General features: G+C 43.0%; 2 protein-coding genes across 4 annotated transcripts in view; both read right to left on the reverse strand.

Moving 5' to 3' along the window:
- WASHC1 (WASH complex subunit 1) overlaps positions 1-7714 on the reverse strand; it is an 84389-nt gene extending 76675 nt beyond the window's left edge. The window contains exon 1 of one of the 3 annotated variants that reach the window (XM_050918783.1): positions 7621-7714. The gene's annotated coding sequence lies outside the window, so the exon portion shown is untranslated. The remainder of the gene's footprint in view (positions 1-7620) is intronic. The other 2 variants (XM_050918776.1, XM_050918792.1) reach the window with 2 other exon arrangements.
- A 9895-nt stretch (positions 7715-17609) lies between these two features.
- The window catches only part of LOC127031580 (sodium- and chloride-dependent betaine transporter-like), a 348260-nt gene continuing 342192 nt past the window's right edge, over positions 17610-23677 (reverse strand). Inside the window, exon 16 of the transcript XR_007768566.1 lies at positions 17610-17727. The gene's annotated coding sequence lies outside the window, so the exon portion shown is untranslated. The remainder of the gene's footprint in view (positions 17728-23677) is intronic.

Consider the following 23677-nt stretch of genomic DNA (forward strand, 5'->3'; position numbering starts at 1 on the left):
TGGTATTGAGTAATTAACAGCAGGTTCGCAGTGGCCAGTTGCTTACCCACTGGGGAGAAAGTGTGTCAGGAAAACATGTCTCTCAAGATGGCTTCAGAGGAATGCTTCAAAGTACACTTTATTAGGTAATCTTTTATAACTAACTTCTACAAAACACATGGGCCATAATGACCCCTACTGGATCATCACTTTTCTAACTTTCAATGAACTTTAATATCAGAGGCATCGAGACAAGGTTTTCCAACCACCAGGGTTTTCAGACTCGATTGTTTACATGTTTGTCCCCTCCTCCCATTCTGATTAGCTGAAACTGCCAGCTAGATATCATCTTGCTTCTGAAAGCGTGTCTCCAAATTAACCCTTAACTAAGTGGTGTTCTATTGCAGCATTACTTCATGGTGGCTGAATGCACATAATATGGTTGACAATTAGCTTAATCACATTCTGGGGTATACACACCCCTCAAATCCAGGGCAACACAATGTTCTGTGGGAAAGTTGGGTTCCACACACAAGGAGCACACCTTTTGCCTGGCAGGAATGCTCTTGAATCAGGAGTTAGGGATGTAACAGTCTTATATTATTAGGTTCCATCTTATTCTCCCCCAGGAGGCCAAAGGAGAATTGTTTCATCCAGTCAAATATGAAAATGTTTCAAGCAAAAGAGCTCCCAGTACCTCCACTGAATACCTCATAGACTCATAGGTCAGAAGGGACCAATATGGTCATCTAGTCTGACCTCCTGCACAAGGCAGGCCACAGAACCCCACCCATCCAATTTTATAACAACCCCTAACCCAGGACCGAGTTATTGAAATCCTCAAAATTGGTTTGAAGACCTCAAGCTGCAGAGAATCCACCAGCAAGCGACCCATGCCCCATGCTGCAGGGGAAGGCGAAAAACCTCCAGGGCCCCTGCCAATCCGCCCTGGAAGAAAATTCCTTCCCGACCCCAAATATGGCGATCAGCTAAACCCTGAGCATGTGGGCAAGACTCACCAGCCAGCACCCAAGAAGGAATTCTCTGCAGTAACTCAGTTCCCATCCCATCCAACATCTCCCTGCAGACCATTGAGCAGACCTATCTGGTGGTAATCCAAGATCAATTGCCCAAATTAACGATCCTATCATAACATCCCCTCCATATACTTATCAAGCTTTGTCTTAAAGCCAGAAAAGTCTTTTGCCCCTACTACTTCCCTTGGAAGGCTGTTCCAGAACTTCACTCCCCTAATGGTTAGAAACCTTCGTCTAATTTCAAGTCTAAACTTCCTAATATCCAGTTTATACCCATTCGTCCTCGTGCCTACATTAGTACTAAACTCAAATAATTCCTCTCCCTCCCTAACGTTAACCCCCCTGATATATTTATATAGAGCAAGCATATCCCCCCGCAGCCTTCTTTTGGCCAGGCCAAACAAGCCAAGCTCTTTGAGTCTCCTTTCATAAGGCAAGTTTTCCATTCCTCGGATCATCCTTGTAGCCCGTCTCTGAACCTGTTCCAGTTTGAATTCATCCTTCTTGAACATGGGACACCAGAACTGCACACAGTATTCCAGATGGGGTCTCACCAATGCCTGCAGAACCTCCCTAAACATCTCACAGAGACAGTGTGTGTAAGGGGTTGATCCTCGTGCCCTGAAGTCAGACTCTTCTCCTATGACTTATTTTCCCCACATCTTTTAAATTGATCCTTAGGTGATGTCAAGACACTTGCAACTCTAGAAAGAACTGTATCTGTGATGCTAGATTGAGGAAGAATACAAGTAAACACAGCCCAACATGCTAAGAAACTGACTTCCTTTATTTTCTGTTCCTGTAGAAGAGCTCAAATTGGTTATGCTTTGAAGCAGCAAGACTGAGAGCAGACCATATCTGTAGTCCTGCCAAAGGCTTTGGAGCAGCAGTAGAGCAGAACAGATTTGATGTGACTAGGGAAATTGGTCGGACAAATGTAAAGTAACACAAAAGAGCCAAAGCAATCAATCAATGGAAATAAGAAGCCAACAGAAACAAATTAGTGCAGGCAACAGGCTTTGAAATAGGATCTACATTCATCAGGAAACTGCCAGGCAAAGGACAAGGAAGAAACAAAGGATTCTGGGATACAGCTGAGGAAATTCCAGTGATATTACAAGATCCTGTGATCAGCCTCATGGAGTGGTCTGCTGAGTGTGTGTCATTCCAGAGGAGATGCTGCAGAAGTAGCAACAGATGATACAAGACAAGAAAGTAGGGTTAAAAAAAAAAAAAAGATTATTGCCATTCCTGAGAAGTATTTATGTCCCCAATCCAGTAGAGATGGTGAGTCAGGAAGTGCACTGAAGTGATAGCACCACTTCCATGTACAAGTACCAATCAGGTAAGGGTATGAAGGCAAGGCTAGAGGGATCTGCAGTGAAATGAGGGATTTGAGGGAGGATGCAGCACCAATGGAGAACAAGCTTCAGAGTCACCATTCAATGGCCAGCACTATAAACATCTCATTTTCAATCTCTGACCCCTCTTATCTCAGTGACAGAGCCCTCAGCCTCTTCAGCTAGTGCCACTGGCATTACAGTTACATGATTCTTTTGGTGGAACGAGTAAGAGATCTTTAAAGGCGAGTATCCATCAGCACTCTCTTATCTACAGACCTTACAAAATTGTGGTCAGCTCTCACCATCTCATGTCTCGATTAATGCAACATCCTTCTCTCTGGCCTTTACAAATGCAATCTTCGCCCACTGATATCCATTCAGAATGCTGCTGCAAAAGATCAAAGTGTTGAGCTAAGAAACTGAGCATGTCACCCCCTCTTTGCATCCCTTCCTTGGTTCCCTCTCTTTGCATCCCTTCCTTGGTTCCCTCTTCTCTATCATATCATATATAAGCTACTTTGTCTTCACTTTCAAGACCCTTCATGACCTATCCCCACCAACCTATCACCTCTCATTCAGCAGCAAAAGATCAGCTTACACTTCCAACTTCTCCATGATGCCAGCCTCATCACCCAATTGTTATATTTTCAAACATGCACCTTTATGGTTTCTCCTATGCTGTCCCCACAGGTTTGGGAGGAGCGCCCCATAAACATCCTCAAAACTCAGTCATTATCCTACTTTAAAACTCTCCTTTGCCATGAGGCCTCCAAAAAAAATTGACAACAGCTAGGCTACTGGTGTACTAAGACCACTGTCTGTCACACTGCCAAATACCATCTCATTGTTTTCCTGCGCTCCTTCTTTGTCTGTAAATATCTGTTGTATCATTTTCGACTGTTAGACTGTAAGCCAGGGGTGGACAACCTATGGCATGGGTGCCGAAGGCAGCAAGCGAGCTGATTTTCAGTGGCACTCACACTGCCCGGGTCCTGGCCACCAGTCCGGGAGGCTCATTTTAATTTAATTTTAAATGAAGCTTTTAAAAACATTTTAAAAGCCTTATTTACTTTACATACAACAATAGTTTAGTTATATAATATAGACTTATAGAAAGAGACCTTCTAAAAACATTAAAATGTATTACTGGCATGCAAAAAATTAAATTAGAGTGAATAAATGAAGATTCAGCACACCACCTCTGAAAGGTTGCCGACCCCTGCTGTAAGCTCTTTTGGGGCAACAACTGTTTTTGTTTTGTGTTTGGGGTTCTGGTCCATGCCTGGGATTCCTAGATGTTATGATAATACAAATAAATAAGAAAAGCACCACATTTAAGATGGAAGCACTGACGGACTGGTGGGTTGGGCATTTCTGTCTTGACAAAGCAGTCCCAGGGAACACATGGGTTTAATAATGTTGCCATTTTAGCTCTTTCCACTTTCTAAATGAGACAAGTTCATCAACCAAATATAATTAAACAAACACATCAAGGGACCCCCAGACATCCTTCCCAAATCACGACAGCCTAACCAGAGCAAAAAGAGGGGAGTGGCAAAGCAGCAGAACAAGACTCAAAGGAAGACTGAAATGCAGAAAATTTCCCAAGGGAGACATCAAAGTAAGTTTGCTTCCAGACCCTGCATCAGGCAGAGGAAGTGGTATCTGTTCTGTTCCAGAGTAATCTCAGTACTCTAGGAAGATTGGATGACTCAAAAAGTTGGCAATAGATATAGAGCCTCTTTCATCTTTAGGTCACCTGATCTGGGTCAGAAGACTGCAAGCCATTTCCAGTGATGACTGCCGAGTGGCCTAAGAGAAGTGAGATGGTGGTCTCAGTCCAGTCCCTAGCAGACATTTGTTCACACCATATGAATCACCACCGCAGCTGGCACTGATTGGTCCATTTATTGGCAATGACAGTAAGGAGGCAAAAAGACCCAGAGAAAGCGTACTTTTCCTCAGGGTGAGACCCCCTCGTCTAGTGGTGGAAGCATATCTGCAATGCTCTTAGAGAAATGAGTGTCACCTCTTTTTGGTAGGAAAGACCTTGGCCCAATCACTGATCAATTTAACATTTCATGATGTGATTTTACAATGGGGCAAAGTTTTTCACTCAGTATTAGAGTAAATATTATCTGTGCCCACCATTGCTGATGTGGCCTCAATAACAACCTTTTTCACAGCAGTTGTTACGCCTGTCAGCAGCCTCTCAGTATACACAGGTAAATGTAATACCATTGCAACCATATGTATTACTGTTGGCTGACTCATTCTTTATTTTCAACACAGAAGAATTTTATTAGAATGAATGCATTTATCACAATAGCATGTGTTTATTTTGAAAACATTACCTATGCATTTATTTGACAAATAATTGCATCTCCACAGTGCAAGAGAGGCATCTATTTTAGTCAATGGTTAGTAAAATTACTTTAAGCATACCAATGTACAGCTTAAATCCAAAATTTGTACTTTTAAAAAACAGAGCTCTCTCTGGCACATTAATAAAATGGATTCTAATGCACTGCTGAAATACAAATCTTCCACAAGCCGGTGGCTTTCTTTGCATTAGTTGCTGGTTCAACAGCAACTACCTGATATTCAGTTTAATAATTTTTTTTAGAAGATTATTCATCAGAGCTTTACTGCAAACCATCAACTGATGTCCTGGGTAATGATGACTGAACAAGTTTCACAAGCTTACTCCCTCCTCCCAAACACACACTGCAGCTTTTGTTTGTAGAGTATTCCTCACTACCTATTTCAAATGGCAGCAATTCTTTCTCCATCAGTACAGAGTAACTAAAGTAAAGGCTTTCCTGTGTGTACAGAAACTACATCATAGTGAGTACACAGCAGCTTTCCTCATTCAGGGATTCTTTAGAAATTCTCCATGCCCAATATACAAACTGCAGTTCAAAGCCTTATAGTACTGCACTGCTTCCACTGTAGGGTTTGAACAATATAGTCCACAGCTGTGGAGATCAGAATAAGGGCCGGAACGAAGCCTGTTCCAAACTTGTCATCCCATCAAAACAGATACCATTATACATCAGTATGAATCTCATATGTTATCAAGCACCTCTTTCTAAGGCTTAAATTGGTCACAGATCTGTCATTACCAGGAACAACTGCACTTGTTTGCAGCATATTTTTAAATCTCAGAATGGTTCTTTAATACACTTACAATGTCCTGTCAGCAGCTATTTACTTGCCTCAGACCAGACTCAGATAATTTTTTTTAATAGTTCTGTGACTCCAAGTGATTCAGTCCACTTTAAGCCCTGCCTCCTCCCGCAAGTAAGCCTTATTTCTGTGAATGGGATGGTGGCGCCTACGATTCTGGGGAAGGGCCAAAAATCTTCTAATGCAGTGGTATCTAACATCAGGTCCATTTGAGGTACTGATTCAGATTCTGCAGAATGCAAACTCTTTTTAAAGTAAATTTCTAGAGTTGTGAAGAGCGTCTTTCAAATGCAAACCAAGCATTAACTGATACAAAACTGAAGCAAAGTTGCCTTCCTGCATCTGCAACAGCCTGAAGCAACTCAGAGATGTAAGCATTCACAGCAATGTGATGCTAACTCTCAGAAGTTATTAATCATATTTCCAAAAATTACCAAACATGTGTACACAAGTCTGGTAACTGCCAAATTAGCAAATAATCAAAGGAAAACAAATAACAGCAGCCCCATGAGTGCCTGGCATACATAGAATCATAGGACTGGAAGGGACCTCGAGAGGTCATCTAGTCCAGTCCCCTGTGCTCATGGCAGGACTAAGTATTATCTTGACCATCCCTGACAGGCGTTTGGAGATTTCTAAGAGCAGGTTAGACAATGATGGAGATTCCACAACCTCCCTAGGCAATTTATTCCAGTGCTTAACCACTCTGACAGTTAGAAAGTTTTTCCTAATGTCCAACCTAAACCTCCTATGCTGCAATTTAAGCCCATTGCTTCTTGTCCTATCCTCAGAGGTTAAGAACAACAATTTTCCTCCCTCCTCCTTGTAACAACCTTTTACATATTTGAAAACTCTTATGTCCCTCTCAGTCTTCTCTTTTCCAGAAGAAACAAACCCAATTTTTTCAATCTTCCCTCATAGGTCATTTTTTCTAGACCTTTAATCATTTTTGTTGCTATTCTCCAGACTTTCTCCAATTTGTCCACATCTTTCCTGAAATGTGGCACCCAGGACTGGACACAATACTCCAGATGAATCAGCGCAGAGCAGAGCAGAGCAGAATTACTTCTCATGTCTTGCTTACAACACTCCTGCTAATACATCCCAAAATGATGTTTGCTTTTTTTGCAACAGTGTTACACTGTTGACTCATATTTAGCTTGTGATCCACTATGATTCCCAGATCCCTTTCCGCAGTACTCCTTCCTAGACAGTCATTTCCCATTTTGTATGTGTGCAACTGAGTGTTCCTTCCTAAGTGGAGTACTTTGCATTTGGCCTTACTGAATTTCATCCTATTTACTTCAGACCTTTCCTCCATTTTGTCCATATCATTTTGAATATTAATCCTACCCTCCAAAGCACTTGCAACCCCTCCCAGCTTGGTATCGTCCACAAACTTTATAAGTGTACTCTCTATGCTGTTATCTAAATCACCGATGAAAATATCGAATAGAACCAGACCCAGAATTATAAATGTAAATGTATATGTACACATGCATATATGCAATCAGCCAAGCTTTGCCACAGAGCATTGATGAATATACTAGTAATGTCCATAACTAGGAGTTTTGTTATTACAAACGTGTCATTCTACCTTTGATCGCTATATAAACCCCACTATCTGCAGGAGATCTATTATGCACCAAAGGTAAGATATGCACCTATTTTTTGTAGGTCTAACTCATGAATCATAATTAACGATACAATTAAGCCATTTCCTCAGAATGCTACAACAACCCTTAACTTTAATATTAAGTATCCAGTGTCCTCCAGCAACACATGCACCAGCTCAGCAAGTCACACACACACAGATCAGTGGGACTGCAGGTAACACTCACAAGTCCTACCAGTGTCCCAGTGAGATGTCATCGCGAACCCCATTCCCTCCCCTCCCAGCCCTGGCTCCCCACACAAGCTTCAGGTAACAGGCGGGGTTGCTGAGACCCCCCAGTAAGGCCAGTCCCGGGGTGACCCGGACACGGAGGTCCCCACAAACCCCCCGGGGACCCATCTAGCGGCAGCCCCAGCGGCTCTGCCCACCCGTCGGGCCCGAACCTCAACCCCCTCACCTGTCGCGAGCGGGACACGCCCCCTAAACACCTCGGCAGCAGCAGCGCCCCTCCGACCCTCACCCACTTCCGCCCCTACCACGGCTCACTTCCGCTCCCGCTGAACACCACTTCCGCCCGGACTCCCGTTAGGTCCTAGTGCCCGGGCGGGCTGGGCAGCAGGCGGGGGCTGACGTAGGGGAAAGGGGCGATGGTCCTGGGGCCGAGCTCCGGGGGCCCCAACACGCCTGTAACCTCGGTGTAAATAAAGTGACGTGGGGAGGCAAACGATGTAACCGGGGCCCAGATGTCTCTGCACAGGCCTGGCAGCGCCGGGGAGGAGCGGGGCGGAGGGGTCCCGGGGCTCACGCACGGCCCTGCCCCGGCCTGATGCCCGGGGCGGCTGGGAGTGGAGCTAGTGCAGAACGGGCACCGGGCTCGCCCGGCCCTGGAAGCCCCCCGCCCCCTCGCAGCCAGACCCCAGCTGGGGAAGGGGCCTGTCACTTTGACACGAACTGTTGGATCGGTGTCATGTAGCCCGACCCGTTGCTCTGGATCCACAAAATCAACAGTGCCAGTGGTTGGAGGGGAAGTGGCGACTTCGCCCTGCAGTGCTGAAAGTCCCCAGGGCTGCAGCTAGTGCTCCCAGCTTTCGGGAGCCCCCCTCAGCCACACTTTTTTCAGACCACCTTAAGCACTGGCTCCACGCTCTCAAGCCCCAAGTGTCCCCACAGAGCTATCACACTGTCTTTGGAGATACTGCCACGCTGCCGCATGTCGCATGACACAGGTCCTCAACCACCGCCATAGCGTGACCTCATCTTACAACAGAAGATATTTCAGGGCCTCCCCTCTCTGATATAATCACAAAGAAAGGGAAGCTGGTCACACTCCTCCTGGACCTGATTCTGGCCCATAGGCAGAGAAGTGAACGTATGACTTAAGAGCAGCAAAGAGTCCTGTGCCACCTTATAGACTAACAGACATTTTGGAGCAGGAGCAGGAGCATCCCACTTCGTCAGATGCATTCACCCACGAAAGCTCATGCTCCAAAACTTCTGTTAGTCTATAAGGTGCCACAGGACTCTTTGCTGCTTTTACAGATCCAGACTAACACAGCTACCCCTCTGATATATGACTTAAGAGAAGGTCACACAAAAAAACATTCCACTGTCTCCTCTGCCTCTGTTTCCAGCTGCCTTTCTGCTTTGGCATTTCTCAGATTTGGGGAAGAGAGAACATCTGACTCACATGCACTTGTTCTTCCTTCAGTGATTAGTTGAAGAACTGGGCAATTAAATACTTTTTTTTTTAATGGTGACTATTTGCTGAAATTTTTTGAATGAATTCTCCTTGGTTCTGCTTATGCCTTTTTTGCGTTCTCTTTCTGCAAACATCCAAGCAAACAACTTTACCAGCACAAATATTCATGGCAAATGAACTTCAAAGCTGTGTGCACAAATATTAATCAAACCCAAAATTTAATTGTGCATATACAAGTCATCAGGCCAAAGGTATATGCATGCTCATCCACTCAAGTATCACAATTCCAGGGGACTTATTTGATCAGTTACAACTTCACACAATGTGAACAGCAAATACCAAGTATTGAATGCTCACACAGAACTATTTGTGATTGATACATAGAGTTAAAACAGCACAAAAATGTAGGCAAATAACTTAAACTAAATATATTTGAGAAAATCAGGATCTGGTCATGCATATTCAACTAGTGGGGGAAAATGCTAAATTCATTAGATAAAATACCAGTTGCAAATTATTCACTTGGCTATGCTCATTTGCTGTGGGATCCAAAGTTATAAACACTTGTTGCAGGTTAAGGCAGAGAGTGATATCAAACTGGTTGGAATTCTAAAGCAAATGAGCAGCGACATAACATTTCAGGAGTTCACAAGGAGAGTAAGCACAGTGCTGGCCCATGTGAAGTCTTAATGAAGGGACCAGATCATCAAGTTGTTTAGCATTTAAAGTGTACCATTAAGACAAGGAGGTAGAAAACAAGGTGAAAATCTCTGTAAGAGGAAGTTATGAGGAATATAAAGCCTGACACCAATAAAACACTGAGAATGAAAGCAATAAGACCTAGCTGAGTCTGAGCAAGGAGCGTGTGTGGGTGTCAGGACCTGTCAGAAAGAGACTATGGGAATGGATGTAGAAGCAGCAATCCAATCTATTCTGATCCATTTTTATTTATATACTGCTGATGGAAAGCCCTTCAAGTGCTTTGCAATTACTCAGATAAAAATCCAATTCAATACACTAAAAAAATTCAAATTAAAGAGAGAGGAGGTGGGTGCAGGGCTGGGCCAGCCCCACTGAGAATGAGAGAAGAAAGGTAGAGAGAGAGCTACTGCAGGCAGATGGAAGACAGAAATAACAGAACTAGGCAGATAAGAAGACCATGAGAACCCCAGTAAGGCACTGGGAGGAAAGATAGATTAGACAGCAGGAGAGCCACAGGAATGGACTGGGCCCCAGCCCCCAGTTAAGAACTGGTATCAGAATGGCAGTGGCACTGGCCAGAATCTCAATAAGAAACTGCTTGCAAGTGTAAGGGAAGTAATAATATTGTGAGCCCCAGTAAGGCCTTGTCATATACGAAAAACACAGATCAAAAAAACCCATTCCTCTGTAGTCTAGATAAGGCCTAAGGAAATGGGAGATGTGATTGGACTAAAGAATTTTAAAAAATAATAATCTTGAGGCAAATTAGAAAAAGCAGTTGTTTTACTATGTGTTTAATTAAACTGCACAAGCAAGCTGACAGGGCTACCCTCTGGCTTACTTTTCATCTCCACCCACACATTTCTTCTGCAGATTCTGAGTGACACCACTCTCAGCCAGTGAAACAGTAGATAAAAACCTATCCAGAACAATTTTCATTGGCTGCCTAGTGCTCTTGATGGCAGGACCCTCTTACATAGCAAATACTGAAAGCTGACTAACCCACTCATGGGCATCATTCTCCTTCCCAATTCTCTGCATTGGCAAGTCTCAGTAAACAAATTCAAATCAGACAGTATAGCTTTTCTTCCCCTGCTTAAGAGAATACTGCCCACTGCTCTATAGGTGAGGGGAAAAATGTAGGGAGCCCCCATCTCCCTATGCAACCAACAAAATATGATCTCTAGGGTACAAAGAAATGGCCTCAGCTAATACGCCAAATAATTTGTCCCTAAGGCACTCTCTGCAGGGTAAAGGGGTTGTCTAGGCTGGCTGTCAGTCAGCTGCTGAATATGTTGACAGCATCTGCACAATGTGCTAGCAGGCAACAGCAGGAAAAGGCATACTCCTTCTGATCTGGGGAACTTAAATAGCACATAAAAGTGCATTGCAACCTTTCACTTTCAGCCATCATGCCCTGTAGTGACGGGGTTATAGGACCTTTTCCGCTGTCCTCCCACCATGTGAGGTTGCTTGAAGTAAGGGCAGGATTTTGGCCTTAGTCTATTTAACAAACAAAACTAGATGATTCCACTGTTTCTTCCTGTTGTGATGCTTTGCATGCTATGGCCACAAACCAACTTCACTGTGTCTGATCTGTGCCAGTTCAGGGCACTTTAAATCTTTTCATGTTCCAAGCAGTCTTTTCAAAGCCATTCTTCCTCTTATCTATCTATATCTAGCTACGTGTGTGCTTGTCTGTCTTGCTGGTAATTCCATCACAGTAATATCTAAACTCTTCTACAATGTCCATAGTTCCTGCATAAAAGACAAATTTTCCCCATAGGCTGAATTTATTGTTGTTATCAACTCATCCTGATCAGTCATTTATTCTCCTGTCATAACCTCAAACTCACATGCAAAAGACAAGTCTTTTAGATTTGCAATAGATTTGGACAGCTTTTCACGCATGTTCAAGGAACTGTACCTTTCATCTAGGAGTTTTTACTTAGGTGGGAAAAAAATGGAGAATTGAGAACATGAAGTTACTTTGTTACTTTGTTCTTTCTGTTGCTGCAGCATCCTTTAGCAAGCAAAGACATCTTGCATAAGTAATTCATGCTTCAGTTTCCTCACTTGAAAAATGGAAATAATAATGGTTTTCACCTTTGTGATCTTCAAATGAAAAGTTCCATGTGCTATTATTGTACTTTACACTAGGATTTAATAATAGAAACCCCAGAACATGTGCAAAGGGAAGGTGATCAGAACTAGGGTGCTACCATGCATGTGTGTTTTGGAGTTCCCTCAAGTTTCTTTTAATTCGCTGAATAGCTCTTGCCAAAGATTCAAGAGGAGCAGGCTGAGTCTCAATTTTGCACAGCGTCAAACCAGAACCAGAAAACATACCAGATCTGATTCTAAACTTCTCTGTATTTTGAGGTTTTTCAGATCTGAGGTTTGGTTTGACCCATTATAAAGACCAGGCCTAGATGCTGCATTTGAATCTGGAACTGAACTATTTTAACATTCAGGGATGTTCAGACCTTAGGTTTTGGTTCAGGCTCAACTCTAGTTTTCCACCTGTGGTACAGAAGTAAAGACAGCTTGGAATAGATTGAGTTGCTGTTCCTATATCTGTTGCCTATTCTGTTTCTGATGGCAGAAGCACTCTCTTTAGTGCAAAATATTTCTCAGTACAGGTTCACACAACATTGGGATCACACAACACTAAGCAATGTGACATATTAGTCAGGAAATAAAGCAATATAATAGAAGGTGCTGCCATTTTTTCCTATAACTCTAGTTGCTCATACATAACCTTCTGTATCGGTCCACACGCTCTGAAGCAGAATTGTAACATGGGGCACAGCTCAGGCTACCACTCCCTCTCTCACCCCTCTTTCCCAACTCAGAGCTGTGGTGCATCCTCCCTTCCCCCAGCCATGTGTACTTGGGGAAAAAATCTGCAGGGAGAACCTGCCAGAGACTGAAGCTGGCATGGCAGAGCAGTTGCAGGAGCTTCCTATGGCACAGAAACTGTGGAACCTGACCAGCAGGCACAGAACGCCTGGCATTGCTGCTTGCCCCTTCCCCCTCAGTGCCCTAGGGGGGCATGGAGGAATGTTGGGGGGGCAGCCAGGTGTTCTCTGCTAGCAGGTCAGTTTTCTCGTCATGGTCTGTGTAAGGGGAGGGCAGGAAAGCAGCAAACCAGGAGAGCCAGGCAGCTGAGCTGCTTCCTAAGCATCTGTGCAGTGTACAGCCCAGGTGAGTGACAGAGTGAATTACTCCTAGGGGAATTAGAATCCTGCACCTGGCTCAGCTGCTGGGGGTGGGGAGAATGGGATTTTCTCTTCCCCTGGAGCAGATGGAGCCCCATCAGACCCACCCCCAGGAACCTCCCTGGCTGCAGGAAGCTCCTCACTCACATAGACGCCTACTCCATGGGCATTCCAAGGATGGAGCACCCAGGGAAAAAAATAGTGGGTGCTCAGCACCCACTGGCAGCCCTGCCAATCAGCTCCTCCCCCTCCCTCTCAGAGCCTCCTGCTCGCCACGATCAGCTGTTCAGTGGTGGCACTGGGGAGGAGGGGGCAGAACGAGGGCAGGGCATACTCAGGAGAGGGGGTGGAATGGGGCAGGAATAGGCGAGATGGGGGCAGAGCAGGGGCGGGAAGAGATGGGGTGGAGGTGGGGCCTTGGGGAAAAGGGTGGATTGGGAGCAGGGTTGAGAACCCCAAGGGAAATGAGGAAGCCAGCACCTATGTTTGCTCCTCTCCCCTGCTTCCTGCCACCATCATTGCTCAGGCACAGGGAGGAAGGGTCACTGTATGGGGAGCTCCACCCGTCCATGCAACCCTCTTGCATTTGGACCCCTCCACACACTCCAAGAACCTCCCACACTGAGTCACCCCCCCGTCAACCCCTCCCTGCACTTGAATCCCTACCCTGCAGAGTCTCACTGTGCATTCAGAACCCTCACAACAAGCCCCACCCCTCCACCCCCGGATCCCCTGCTGAGCCTCACCTCCCCAACCCCTTGATCCCCTCCCCAGAATATAGAAGTCACACTATGCTTATTAGTGTCATGGAATTGAACTATAGCTGGACAGCATAAAGTCCCCCAATATTACAGGACAGGTGGTGACAATACCTGTTACTGGTCCAGGTGAGCCCCAAAACATCACAAACATCGCTGCCCACAGGAGTATGGCTGTAGGCTAATGCTTTTAGTTTTGTAACAATGAATTCCTAGGGAATATGATAACACAAGGAGGGATCAAACCCAAACTTCCTGCATAACAATGCAGAGTATTCCCACAAGGCTACCAGGCAAGACATCAAACATGACATGTAAGGCCTTTCAAAATAAAATCTCATTAAAAGTATATCTAAACATTAACATTAGCCATTGCACTAAGACGAAAGAAACAAGCTCAGAACAAGAAGTATTTTAAGGTGGCCACACAGCCAAGTTCTGACCAGACAAACGGCTGAGTTTTTAAAGCCAATACCTCCCGCTTCCAACCATTCAGCCACTCCCCTTTCAGTTGCAACTGCCATTATTTATCCATCTCAGAGTGCACTTATAAATCTTGGCTTGGTTTGTTTTCTTTTCAACATTTTGTCAAAATTTGATTGTAGCAATAAAACACACTAGTGCAATGATGAAAGAAGGGAGCAATGAAGTTTGCGGTCATTGAAAACTTCAACCCACTAAGAATACTCTTGCTGACACTTTTAATAGGGCAGCAACATGGAAGTTGAGAGACCTAGATTCTAGTCTTGACTCTGCCACTGCGTCACTGTAACTTGGGTAAGTCATGCAGCTTCTCTATTTCTCTGACACTTACCTCCTTGGTGAAGTTGCTTGTGATCTGCAGCTGAAAAGAGCAATATTAGTGCTAAATGTTCGAGCTGCTCACAGAAATTTGAAGTATTGATGATTTTATGATGTTGATATTTTGAATTATGACCAAAAAAAAAAAAGGAGTCACTTTCATGAAAATGCCATCCCACTTTTCAACCAGCTTTAGAGCAGTGACATTTTTCTTTTAAGCTTTTAATTCCCAAGAAAAATACGGGTGGAATGTTCATGCCCATTGCATCTTCTATTTTCAAACAACTCTTTTACGTATTCATATATATTCAATATATGAATCGTATACCTTTGATTAGAGAGATTTTTCACAATATTTTCTTAGTTTCTTACATTAGCTTCAATTTTTTAATTTACATTTTAATACTCCTAGACCAATATAAGTCTATGTCTGATTCACATTGAGAGGATCTCTGACTTTCTCTAGAAGGCTAATAAAAAAGAGAAACAGGAAAAGAGATGCAAGTCTATACATTAAAGATTATAGTTACAAATAACTGGAGAGTGATAAAAAATTTATAATAAAATATACCCTAAATATTATTGCATACTCATAAATTGCATTACTTCCAATTTAAATAGAGACAGCAGCACAACTGGTGCATTGTTAGGACAGCCTGCTTCCAGACAGAATGATGAGGAAAAAAGAAAGCAAACTGTATGTATTAATTGTTATTTTAATTCTGAGCATCATCATCTAGGGCTTGACCCTGAACCATTGATGTAAATGGAATTTTTGCCAGTAATTTCAATGGGCACATTTTAGAAAAATTCAATATTAGAGAAAAAAAGTTTGCACCCAAAATCTTGTTCATAAAAATATTGTTCATGCAGAGCTACATTTTTCACAGTTTCAGATAAAAACCCAAACCAAATCACCCTGTGGGTGAAGGTCACCCCTGGCAAAGAGCTTGATCCAAAGCTCATTGAAGTCAATGGAAAACTCTGAATCAGGCCCCGAAGCTCTATTTTGAGGCTTTAAAATAGAGTTCAGTGGTGCATCAATCTTGTATTGGCTCTCTTCACAGGGGTAAATTTTACCCATTAAAAAGAACCAGAAACAGTCCTGAATTTGGGGGAAGTTTGGATCTCAACCAAGATCCAAACTTTCCAGCTTGGGCCTATCTTTCGTAAACATTAAAGATTTGATTCCACATGTGTACAGACATTTCCTTGAATTTACTTTTAGAGAGAATCTAGGCTTTGCCCAGCAATGCTAAGCACTTTTGCTTTTCTTTCCCCTTTTGCCTGACTGTTTTGCTACTGGGAGAATCTGCTGAGCTGCAGTCCTAGAGTCAAACCACATCCTGCTCTTCTCTGCCTAAAAATGTTTTGGGGCTATTTGCTTACCTTTACAACAAGCTCTGGTGAGTGTGTTAGTGAGCAGAGATTGGCACTCAATGGCTTGACCTTTTTAGCACTGTGGTGGTGGACTGGAGACTTAGATGGCTAAGACAGCTAAGTCAAACAGCATTAGGACTGAGCAGCTGGAGGGACTGGCTTATGAGGGAAGAGTCAAAGAACTAAATAGCTTAACCAGAAAATGGCAGATGATGGAAGAGGAATAAGAGCCATTTAAAAGTATTTGAAGGATATGAACACCAAATAAGGAGAGGAATTATTTTGGATGTGCCAAGGGCGAAAAACCCTAGCTGGCTTCAAGACTGAGCTTCACGAGTTTGTGAAGAGGATGGTACGTTGGGACTGTCTACAATGGCATGTGGCCCATCCACAACTGCCAGTAGCAAAAATCCCCAGTTGCTGGAGACAAGGACACTAGATAAGGAGGGTGTGACGTTCCCCTCTGGTGTTATTTGGACAGGTGATCTGCTAGGTCATTCCAATCCTTGACTCTGGGAGCCAGGCTTACTCTGCTCTGCTGGGAGAACCCCCACTCCTGGGCTGTTCACACACAGCCTCTGGCATGTAAGATGCTCCTTGGTTTGTGCAACCAGATGACACTAGCCAATATCTCTGGTCCCAGACACGACCCTAGGAACCTCCGTCTTGCAGTGTCCAGTTATGCCCACTGGAAGCTGCAAGCTTATATGAGTTCATCAATTTAACAAAGAAATTGATATGCACCAGGCTTGTTATACCAAGGGGAGTCTCTGTTACACTTCAAACCAAATACACTGCTTCAGGCAGAACAAACAAATAGATTTATTAACTATAAAGATAGATTTTAAGTGATTATAAGTCAAAACATAAGTCATATTTGGTCAAATGAAATTAAAGCAAAATGCATTCTAAGCTGATCTTAATCCTTTCAGTGCCCTTACAAGCTTAGATGCTTCTCACCACAGGCTGGCTGGTTGCTCTTCAGCCAGGCTCTCCCCTTTGATCAGTGCTTCAGTAGCTTGGTGTGGTGTCTGTATATATAGGCGGAAGAGAGACAAAGAACATAACAAATGTCTCTCCCTTTCTTCTCTCTTGGCTCCCCCCCCTTCAAAGTCAGGTGAGCATTACCTCATCATAGTCCCAATCTGACCAAGGGAAGGGGGGTGACTCCCTTGAGAGTCTTACAGATTCTTTTGTTGCTGCCTAGGCCAGTTTCCTTTGTTCCTGTGAGGCTGGGCTGGGTTTGTTCCATACCTGCCCTTATGAGGTGTGAACTGCCCCTCTGCTCTTGAACAGTTTTGCCTGAGCTTGTTTTAAGCCATGAGGATACATTTTCAGCCTCATAACTATATACATGAAATTATAATCTATAACACTACTATAACAACCATGCTCAGTGAATCGTGAGCCTTCCATAGACACCCAACATGACAAACTTTGCATTGGATACCACACAACCATTTTATAAAGATGAACATGAGAGTGTAGGATGTTCCCCCAAGGTACAGAGCATCACAGAGGGCTCTGAGTTACTACAAATAATTCCTTATAAGAACATAAGAACGGCCGTACCGGGTCAGACCAAAGGTCCATCTAGCCCAGTATCTGTCTACAGACAGTGGCCAATGCCAGGTGCCCCAGAGGGAGTGAAGCTAACAGGCAATGATCAAGTGATCTCTCTCCTGCCATCCATCTCCATCCTCTGATGAACAGAGGCTAGGGACACTATTCTTTACCCTTCCTGGCTAATAGCCATTTATGGACTTAACCACCATGAATTTATCCAGTTCCCTTTTAAACATTGTTATAGTCCCAGCCTTCACAACCTCCTCAGGTAAGGAGTTCCACAAGTTGACTGTGCGCTGCGTGAAGAACTTCCTTTTATTTGTTTTAAACCTGCTGCCTGTTAATTTCATTTGGTGACCCCTAGTTCTTGTATTATGGGAATAAGTAAATAACTTTTCCTTATCCACTTTCTCTACATCACTCATGATTTTATATACCTCTATCATATCCCCCCTTAGTCTCCTCTTTTCCAAGCTGAAGAGGCCTAGCCTCTTTAATCTTTCCTCATATGGGACCTTCTCCAAACCCCTAATCATTTTAGTTGCCCTTTTCTGAACCTTTTCTAGTGCTAGAATATCTTTTTTAAGGTGAGGAGATCACATCTGTACACAGTATTCGAGATGTGGGAGTACCATGGATTTATATAAGGGCAATAATATATTCTCAGTCTTATTCTCTATCCCTTTTTAAATGATTCACTGCATGGACATCTTTAGAGAACTATCCACAATGACGCCAAGATCTTTTTCCTGACTCATTGTAGCTAAATTAGCCTCCATCATATTGTATGTATAGTTGGGGTTATTTTTTCCAATGTGCATCATTTTACATTTATCCACATTAAATTTCATTTGCCATTTTGTTGCCCAATCACTTAGTTTTGTGAGATCTTTTTGAAGTTCTTCACAATCTGCTTTGGTCTTAACTATCTTGAGTAGTTTAGTATCATCTGCAAACTTTGCCACCTCACTGTTTACCCCTTTCTCCAGATCATTTATGAATAAGTTGAATAGGATTGGTCCTAGGACTGACTCCTGGGGAACACCACTAGTTACCCCTCTCCATTCTGAGAATTTACCATTAATTCCTACCCTTTGTTCCCTGTCTTTTAGCCAGTTCTCAATCCATGAAAGGACCTTCCCTTTTATCCCATGACAGCTTAATTTACGTAAGAGCCTTTGGTGAGGGATCTTGTCAAAGGCTTTCTGGAAATCTAAGTACACTATGTCTACTGGATCCCCCTTGTCCACATGTTTGTTGACCCCTTCAAAGAACTCTAATAGATTAGTAAGACACGATTTCCCTTTACAGAAACCATATTGACTATTGCTCAACAGTTTATGTTTCTCTATGTGTCTGACAATTTTATTCTTAACTATTGTTTCGACTAATTTGCCCGGTACCGACGTTAGACTTACTGGTCTGTAATTGCCGGGATCACCTCTACAGCCCTTTTTAAATATTGGCGTTACATTAGCTAACTTCCAGTCACTGGGTACCAAAGCCAATTTAAAGGACAGGTTACAAACCTTAGTTAATAGTTCCGCAACTTCATATTTGAGTTCTTTCAGAACTCTTCGGTGAATGCCATCGGGTCCTGGTGACTTGTTAATGTTGAGTTTATCAATTAATTCCAAAACCTCCTCTAGTGACACTTCAATCTGTGACAGTTCCTCAGATTGTCACCTACAAAAGCCAGTTCAGGTTTGGGAATCTCCCTAACATCCTCAGCCGTGAAGACTGAAGCAAAGAATCCATTTAGTTTACTTTATCGTCTTTAAGAGCACCTTTTGTATTTTGATCGTCAAGGGGCCCCACTGGTTGTTAGGCAGGCTTCCTGCTTCTGATGTACTTAAAAAATATTTTGTTATTATCTTTGGAATTTTTGGCTAGCCGTTCTTCAAACTCCTCTTTGGCTTTTCTTATTACACTCTTGCACTTAAGCTGGCAGTGTTTGTGCTTCTTTCTATTTGCCTCACTGGGATCTGACTTCCACTTTTTAAAGGAAGTCTTTTTATCTCTCACTGCTTCTTTTACATGGTTGTTAAGCCACGGTGCCTCTTTTTTAGTTCTTTTACTGTGTTTCTTAATTTGGGGTATACATTGAAGTTGGGCCTCTATTATGGCGTCTTTAAAAAGCCCCCATGCAACTTGCAGGGATTTCACTTTCGTCACTGTACCTTTTAACTTTTGTTTAACTAATCCCCTCATTTTTGTATAGTTCCCCCTTTTTGAAATTAAATGCCACAGTGTTGGGCTGTTGAGGTGTTCTTCCCACCACAGGGATGTTGAATGTTATTGTATTATGGTCACTATTTCCAAGCGGTCCTGCTATAGTTACCTCTTGGACCAGCTCCTGCGCTCCACTCAGGATTAAATCTAGAGTTGCCTCTCCCCTTGTGGGTTCCTGTACCAGCTGCTCCATAAAGCAGTCATTTAAAGTATAGAGAAATTTCATCTCTGCATTTCATCCTAAAGTGAAATGTTCCCAGTCAATGTGGGGATAATTGAAATCCCCCACTATTATTGGGTTCTTAATTTTGATAGCCTCTCTAATTTCCCTTAGCATTTCATCATCACTGTCATAAACAGATAAGTAAGAGTTAATAAAACAAAAGTGCTTCATGTCTCTTTTGCCTGGAAAGGGTTAACAAGAACAGTGAGCCTGGCTGTCACCTAACCAGAGGACCAATCAGAGGATAGGATACTTTCAAATCTTGAGGGAGGGAAGTTTTGTGTGTGCTGTTAGTTTTTTGGTTGTTGTTCACTCTGCGGGCTCAGAGGGACCAGACGTGCAACCAGGTTTTTCTCCAATCTCTCCGATACAGGCTCTTATAAGTTCAGAATAGTAAGTACTAGGTAGATAAAGCGAGTTAGGCATATGGTTGTTTTCTTTATTTGCAAATGTGTATTTGGTTGGAAGGAGTTCAAATTGGTATTTTGCTGAAAAGATTTTAATTTGTACTTGTATACTTAGGCTGGGAGGGTGTTCCCAGTGTCTATAGCTCAAAGACCCTGTACCTATTCCATTTTAAATTTACAAAGATAATTTTTACTGTTTTTCCTTCTTTAATTAAAAGCTTTTCTTGTTTAAGAACCTAATTTTTTTTTATTCTGGTGAGACCCCAGGGGACTGGGTCTGGATTCACCAGGGAATTAGTGGGGAGAAAGGAGGGAAGGGGGACAGAGAAGCTAAATTCTCTCTGTGTTAGGATTACTGTCTCTCTCAGGGAGAATCTGGGAGGGGGAGAGATAAGGAGGGGGAAGGTAAATTTTCCTCTCTGGTTTAAGATTCAAGGAGTCTGAATCACAGTGATCTTCCAGGGTAACCCAGGGAGGGGAAGCCTGGGAGAGGCAACGGTGAGGGAAAGGGTTTACTTTCCTTGTGTTAAGATCCAGAGGGTCTGGGTTTTTGGGATCCCCGGGCAAGGTTTTGGGGGGACCAGAGTGTACCAGGCACTGGAATTCCTGGTTGGTGGCAGCGCTACAGGTTCTAAGCTGGTAATTAAGCTTAAAGGAATTCATGCTGGTACCCCATCTTTTGGACGCTAAGGTTCAGAGTGAGGAATTATACCATGACAATCACTATTACTGTCCTGGTCAGGTGGTCGATAATAGATCCCTAATGTTGTATTTTTATTAGAGCATGAAATTTCCATCCATAACGATTCTATGGAACATGTGGATTCACTTAAGATTTTTACTTTATTTTAATCTACATTTTCTTTCACATATAGTGCCACTCCTCCCACTGCATGACTTGTTCTGTCCTTCCGATATATTTTGTACCCGAGAATGATTGTGTCCCATTGATTGCTTTCAGTCCACCAGGTTTCTGTCATGCCTATTATATCAATATCCTCCTTTATCACAAGGCACTCTAGTTCACCCATCTTATTATTTAGACTTCTCGCATTTGAGTACAAGCACTTTAAAAACTTGTCCTTGTTTATTTGTCTGCCCTTTTCTGATGTGTCAGATTCTTTTATATGTGACTGTTTATCATTTGATCCGGCCCTTACATTATCCTCTTCCGTCCTTTGTTCCTGACTATAACCTGGAGATTCTCTATCATCAGACTCTCCCCTAAGAGAAGTCTGTGTCCAAGCCACATGCCCCTCTGCAGCAGTCGGCTTTCCCTCATCTCCCCCATCCCCCATCTCCTAGTTTAAAAACTGGTCTACAACCTTCCCAGGTGTCTGCCTGGTGGATCTTGCCATCATGCTCAGGGTCTAACTGATCGCCATATTTGGGGTTGGGAAGTAATTTTCTCCTGGGTCAGATTGGCAGAGACCCTGGAGGGGTTTCACCTTCCTCTGCAGCATGGGTCACTTGCAGATTTGAACTACTATAAATGGTGGATTCTCTGTAACTTGAAATCTTAAACTATGATTTGAGGACTTCAGTAAGTCAGCCAGAGATTGGGGTCTATTACAGGAGTCAGTATGTGAGATTCTGTGGTCTGCAATGTGCAGGAGGTCAGACTAGATGATCACGATGGTCCCTTCTGACCTTAAAGTCTATGAGTCTATGAGACTAACAAGGAGTAATGGAATGAAAGTAGGCAAAGGAAAATGTAAGGTCTCCATCGAGAATATTTTCTACTATTAAGACTGGTTGGCTTGTGGACTAATTTCCCAATGGAGGTGGTGGTAGCCCCATCTCTCATCTGATTGTCTAAGAGTCTTGGAGTTTATTCTTGGTTCTGTCACTGGTTAGCTATGTAAACTTGGGTAAGTCATTTCACTCCTCTGTGCCTCCATTACCTCCATTTGTTAAATAAGGGTGACAATACCCCATAGGCTTAACTGATTTATGACTGGTGCTGACTTTTTGTATAACTTCTAACTTTAACATCTTTTGATTGAAGGTAAACGTTTCAAAACTACATATGTGACTTAGACTCCTAAATCACACTGAAAGTCACTAGAACGTAGGTCCCTAAGTACCTAAGTCATTTTGAAAATGGGACTTAGGACTCAAAGTCATTCAAGCACTTATGAAAATGTTACCCTAATGCAATAGAGATGGCAGGTCAGCATGAGCTCTGAATATGGAAAACATAGGTTCTTTTAAAAATGACAAAGAAAATAATGTTCTGAACACATGGCCATTTAGGTATGATTTGCAATGGAAAAATAAAAGGGATAGCAATTTAGGGCAAGAAACTGAATTGCTAGGTCTGAATCCTGCTGTTGTTGAGATCACACAATAGGCTTACAACATGTGAATGGATCAGAGCTCATTGTCACCCATCCTTTTCACCACAGATCTTACTAGGTGAAATTCACCCTGTGCAGAGGGCCAGCACGATGCCTATGCATCACTTGTGTCCTCAAACTAGGGCTTAAAATAGGTCTGTGCTGACCTGGTGCACAGGAGTGAATTTCACCCTTGGTGAGACAGACCCTATTGACCTCCTTTTTGAGAGCCATATATGAATATGAAGGGATTTAGTACTAAGCAAGCAGTAAGGTGCAAATCAGAGCACAAATAAATATAAATGTCTTAGGTATGAGCAATGGAAGCCATTAGTGAAACTGGAAAGGAGTTGTGCATATGTAATAATCATGCCCTTAGGTATCAAATTGTTCACCAGGCTACCATCATATTTCCAAAATGTTCAAGGAGAAATAACCGTGCTTTGATCAAGGCCTCCACTGCTCATTAACATATGGGTACATCTCTTCCCATGTGAGTCATTGTTTGTACTGTGTAAATAGTTAGTAACAGCTTCTTTTCACTTTCATTCAAACACAGAGTAGCTGCAGTAACCAGATAGAAAATTAGCAGCAGGCAAAAGCTGATTTTACTGATGTCAAGGGAGAAATGTTAATTACCTTAAAATAGTAGAGCGGGCACTTGATGGTACCTGCTAGAGGTTAGGATTGCAGAACAGTTTCTGCTCATAACTTCCGGAAACTTTCACCTATGGTGCTGAAGTCATTCCTCTCTGCCACACGAAATGCACTGTGTGAGAGACCCAAAATGAGGGACACCCAAAAAGTGATTCACACAGGAAACTTACAATGCTGTGGGATTTCTTCTTTTAGGGTGCATAACTCTTTCTGTGGCTTCATTTCCATCTTTATTGCTGATGTAAATAACTTTCAACAACAAAAATGAAGGGGCACTACATTTGTGTGGAACACAGACAATTCTGAAATTAAAATGAGGAATAAGTGATAGGCAGGATTGAAAATCTGGGGTCTGACCTTCCAAGGGATTGATCACCCACACCTCACATTGGGCTCTGGGTCTCTGCCAAAAGTGGAATTATTTTACAAAGTTTGAACAAAATCCCTTCAGCTACTTTGAGTAATGGAAGCGGGGAAAAAAATCAGAGGACTAAAAATCTAACCACATTAATTTCAATGGAGCTTCAGA

Source organism: Gopherus flavomarginatus, chromosome 1 (genome assembly GCF_025201925.1).
Source record: "Gopherus flavomarginatus isolate rGopFla2 chromosome 1, rGopFla2.mat.asm, whole genome shotgun sequence".
Lineage (NCBI taxonomy): Eukaryota > Metazoa > Chordata > Testudines > Testudinidae > Gopherus > Gopherus flavomarginatus.